This window comes from Podarcis tiliguerta (genome assembly GCF_965153285.1).
Source record: "Podarcis tiliguerta genome assembly, chromosome: 5".
Lineage (NCBI taxonomy): Eukaryota > Metazoa > Chordata > Lepidosauria > Squamata > Lacertidae > Podarcis > Podarcis tiliguerta.
The window spans coordinates 5,055,622-5,061,130 of NC_139538.1; positions in this window are offsets into that span (position 1 = coordinate 5,055,622).

Here is a 5,509-nt window from a genome sequence, read left to right on the forward strand (position 1 = left end):
TGTCTTGCCAGCCGCCTGTAATGCAAGCGTGTTAGTAATAACTGACCATAACCATTTCCGTTCTTGAAACATAAGGATGCTTAATAGAACGTCTATAATCTCACAATGGATCTGGTCACACTTATTACAGGAGAGCTGCAATTCGAGCGTATCCAACGGACGTTTACTCTCTGGGTAGCCAACTGGGGAGGGGGCAGGTAGCAGGAAACCTGGAGGGGGGGCGCCGAGCGCCGTGCGGCACGGCAACGACTTGGCATTTGCGTCCAGGTACATGCATTTACATGCTTGATTGCCAAAGTCAAGATTAATCTGCTTCCCCACAGAGATTTAACTTCTAAGAGATGTGATTGGGGAAATAGCAACTTTAGCAAATTCAGCCTTAAAGGCAACCCCATCGCCACAATCTCTCAGTGTGGGGAGGTCTGGGGTGCGGTGGGAGGAGGGGAGGGGAGGAAGAGCCAGGGACAAAATGGGGACATTTAATTAACCAGAAGCAGGCAACAGAAAATCAGGGTAGCTGGGAGGAGTGTGTGAGGTCACGATCCATCAGGCGTGGCTGGTGCCCAAGGCAACCAGTAGGAAGAAAGGCTCAACTGTAGGGGGCGCCAGGGACAGTCACAGGTGGAATGGATTCCTCCTAGTTTTGCCCCGATCCTGCTGAGTTCTACAAGGCCAACAGGGAGACTAAGGAGGACATTGACAGCCAGAGCCATCCCCTGGACTGCTTGCAAGTAAGGCTCTAGTGGTCTTAGGGGACCACAAGCTTAACTTGAGCCCACACTGTGATGCAGCAGCAAAAAAAGGCGAATGCTATTATCTAGGCTGCATCAAGAGGTGTACTGTGGTACCTTGGGTTACAGATGCTTCAGGTTACAGACGCTTCAGGTTACAGACCCCGCTAACCCAGAAATAGTACCTCGGGTTAAGAACTTTGCTTCAGGATGAGAACAGAAATTGTGCGGCAGCAGCGGGAGGCCCCATTAGCTAAAGTGGCACCTCAGGTTAAGAACAGTTTCAGCTTAAGAACGGACCTCCAGAACTAATTAAGTTCTTAACCCGAGGTACCACTATATACTGTCCAGATCAAGGGAAGTAAAGGTAAAGGTAAAGGTAAAGGTACCCCTGCCCTTACGGGCCAGTCGTGACCGACTCTGGGGTTGCGTGCTCATCTCGCTTAAGAGGCCAGGAGCCAGCGCTGTCCGAAGACACTTCCGGGTCACGTGGCCAGCGTGACGAAGCTGCTCTGGCGAGCCAGCACCAGCGCAGTGCACGGAAACGCCGTTTACCTTCCCACTATAAAGCGGTCCCTATTTATCTACTTGCACTTAGGGGTGCTTTCGAACTGCTAGGTGGGCAGGAGCTGGGACCGAACGATGGGAGCTCACCCCGCCGCGGAGATTCGAACCGCCGACCTTACGATCAGCAAGTCCTAGGCACTGAGGTTTTACCCACAGCGCCACCCGTGTCCCTTAAGGGAAGTAAAAGTACCACTCTATTCTGCCTTGGTCAGACCACACTGGGAAAACTGTGTCCAATTCTGGGAGCCGCAATTTAAGAAGGATATTGACAAAATGGAACGTGTGCAGAGGAGGGCGGCCAAGATGATTGAGGGTCTGGAAGCCAAGCCTGATGAGGAACGGTTGAAGGAGCTGGGCATGTTTAGCCTGGAAAAGAGGAGGCTGAGAGGAGATTGGAGAGCCATCTTCAAATATCTCAAGGGCTGTTGCGTGGAAGATGAAGCAAGTTTGTTTCCTCCTGCTCCAGAGGGTAGGACCCAGAGCAATGGATTCAAGTGACAAGGAAGGAGGTTCTAACTAAGTATCAGGAAGAGCTTTCTGATAGTAAGAGCTGTTCAGCAGTGGAATGAGAGCCAGTGTGGTGTAGTGGTTAAGAGCGGTAGTCTCGTAATCTGGGGAACCGGGTTTGCGTCTCCGCTCCTCCACATGCAGCTGCTGGGTGACCTTGGGCCAGTCACACTTCTTTGAAGTCTCTCAGCCCCACTCACCTCACAGAGTGTTTGTTGTGGGGGAGGAAGGGAAAGGAGAATGTTAGCCGCTTTGAGACTCCTTAAAGGGAGTGAAAGGCGGGATATCAAATCCAAACTCTTCTTCTTCTTCCTTCGGAAGGTGGCAGACTCCCCTGGAGGTTTTTAAGCAGAGGTTGGGTGGCCATCTGTTGTGGATGCTTTAGCTGAGATTCCTGCATTGCAGAGGGGCTGGACTAGATGATCCTGGGGTTTCCTTCCAACTTCACAATTCTATGATTCTATGGTGAGGCAGGCATTGCTGGCTGAAGACAGACTGCACCCCGTACCAGCCTCCACCGTGTCTCAAGGTTTGAAGGCAGGGATGTTCAGCTCTCGGCTCCTCCTGCTCTGCTGCGGAGCGTCACGGGTTAAAACGCCAACCTCCTGTGGTTGCGCCGAGGCTGGGAAGTTAATTTAATGAAGTGTGAGGCTTTTTATGTGCTTTTAATTACGTTGCGATAATTAACATTATGGACCCTCAGTCCTGATTACTCGTCTGCCCTGCGCCAGCCTACCCGCCTGTTTGTAAATAAAATTAACCGCCCGCACCCTGGCAGAAACGCCACCCACGCTGGCTGGGCTGGCAAGTTCTGCTCTGGATGGCAGCTCAGGGCAGGGCGGGAGGGGGGGGGGACAGGGTGCCATCCCAGAAAGTGTGTGTGCATGGAATGAAGTGGTGCCCACTTATGCATCACCGCCCCCCAAAAAAGGAAATGCATCTCCACCCCCCCAAAAAAAAAGAGGGCACGGATTTGCATCACATTTGCATCAGCTAATTTGTGTTTTGCTTGAGCAAATTTCAAAATAATCACTGTAGTTTAAATAGAAAGGCAACGCATCTCGGCAGAGCAGGGGAGACTGGAGGCAGTTGTCTCGTGTGGCTGCTCAGTCTTCTGGCTGGCACTCTTAGTCTTTAAATTGGCCTTGGACCAGGTCGCCCTTCCAGTCAAGGAGATCTCTCTTCATAGAGCCACTCTAGTTGGTGGTGCAGGGACACGGGTGGCGCTGTGGGTTAAACCACAGAGCCTAGGACTTGCCGATCAGAAGGTCGGCGGTTCAAATCCCCGCGACGGGGTGAGCTCCCGTTGCTCGGTCCCTGCTCCTGCCAACCTAGTATCGAAAACATGAAGTGCAAGTAGATAAATAGGTACTGCTCCGGCGGGAAGGTAAATGGCGTTTCCGTGCGCTGCTCTGGTTTGCCAGAAGCGGCTTAGACATGCTGGCCACATGACTGGCTCCCTCAGCCAATAAAGCGAGATGAGCACCGCAACCCCAGAGTCCGTCACTACTGGACCTAATGGTCAGGGGTCCCTTTACCTTTATAGTTGGGCTGGGGAGAGAAATGCCGTGATGGCCAACACTGGTTTCCAACTTCTAAGTGCTTAAGGGAAGGTGGCCGGGAGCCTCCAGCCTTTCAAAATGGCTTCCAGATGTTAAAGAGCACGTCTGGGGATGGAAGGATGGGCCTCCACAAAAAGGAACCTTCCAGGGGTTTTCTTCCGGGGAGACAGCCTAATAATTTCTCCCTGGTTGGTGGACGGTGATGCAAACCCCCACAGAGATGGCTGTCCAAGATCGGGAAAGCAGGAGAATGATGGGAGTCAGTATTGCTGATATCGTATTATTATCATAGGTTGTAGAGTTGGAGGGAACCCAAAGGTCATCTAGTTCAACCCGCTGCAGTGCAAGAGCCGCAGCGAAAGAACCTGATGGGATCATATAATACAATAATAATACAGAACGACCTCGGTCCTGTATACCTGAAGGAGCTTCTCCACCCCCATCGTTCAGCCCAGACACTGAAGTCCAGCTCCAAGGGCCTTTTGGCGGTCCCCTCCCTCTGAGAAGTGGGGTTACAGAGAAAAAGGAGAAGGGCCTTCTCGGTAGTGGCACCCGCCCCGTGGAACGCCCTAACATCAGATGTCAAGGAAATAAACAACTATCTGACTTTCAGAAGACATCTGAAGGCAGCCCTGTTTAGTTTTTAATATTTAATGCTGTATTGCTTTTAACACTCGATTGGGAGCCGCCCAGAGTGGCTGGGGAAACTCAGCCAGATGGGCGGGGTATTATTATTATTATTATTATTATTATTATTATTATTATTATTATTATTATTAAATTAACCTGCCCTTCACCAGCAGGACCCAGGGTGGGTTACCACAGTTTAAAATGCAGTATTAAACACAGCTAAAGCAAATTTTGAGGGACGCGGGTGGTGCTGTGGGTTAAACCACAGAGCCGAGGACGTGCCCATCAGAAGGTCAGCGGTTCGAATCCCTGTGATGGGGTGAGCTCCCGTTGCTCGGCCCCTGCTCCTAGCAGTTCGAAAGCACGTCAAAGTGCAAGTAGATAAATAGGTACCGCTCCGGCAGGAAGGTAAACGGCATTTCCGTGCGCTGCTCTGGTTCACCAGAAGCGGCTTAGTCATGCTGGCCACATGACCCGGAAGCTGTACGCCGGCTCCCTCGGCCAATAAAGCGAGATGAGCCCCACAACCCCAAAGCCGTTCGCGACTGGACCTAATGGTCAGGGGTCCCTTTAAAGCTAATTTGCTGGCACCTGTCCATCTCAAGAGACAATGGAGTGCGTCTCCAAGGGTGAAGCCAAACCACTGTTAGTAGCATCGAAGTAACCTCCCCTAGGGCACAAGCCTTGGCAGCATGTCTGGCTGCCCAGACGATGTTGATGTGATCCAAAGGAAAGGAAAGCAATATATTCGCCACTAGCTTGGCTGCAGGAGTCGCCGGAAGGAGGTGTACAAGGCGCCATCCAACCGCCTTAGGGACTCCAATCCGAATTTGTACAGGGTTCACACCTTCGGCTTTTCTTCTCCCAAAGATACCCTGCAGGAAAATGGCGGGTGGGTCCTGGAAACACCCTCTCAGGTGTGAAAGGCTGAATCTTAAGAATCCCCCCCCCTTCTACCCACTCTGGAAGAATGGCAGATGAAGGTGATGGACTATATGGAATTGGCGGAAATGACCGGCAGAATCCGAGACCAGGGAGAAGAGTTGGTGGAAGAAGATTGGAAGAAATTTAAAGACTATCTACAGAAATATTGCAAAATTAATGAATGTTAGAATGATGTTGGATTGAGGTTAAAGGGTTTTTAGTAACAATGTTATGAAGGAATATGCAAAAATGGAATGTTAACAGGTGAAAATTTAAAGTTATAATATATTAAGATCAAGATAAGGATAAAGGTAAAGAGGGAAGGGATTTGCTGAATAAATAAATTGAACTGGAATACAAAGAGGGGAGGTGTGGGGTGGTCCGGGAAACAAGCAAATGTAAGATATGTTAGGAAAGATTGAACTGTTTTTATTTTTTTTTAATTTTTGTATTTTTCTTTTCTCTCTTTTTTTCTTTTTGTGATGTTATGAAAAATCTTAATAAAATATTATTTTTTTAAAAAAAGAATCCCCCCCCTTCTTTTCTCCCCCCTTGAACCTCACCCGTTCAGCCACTGTGGGCTGTGAT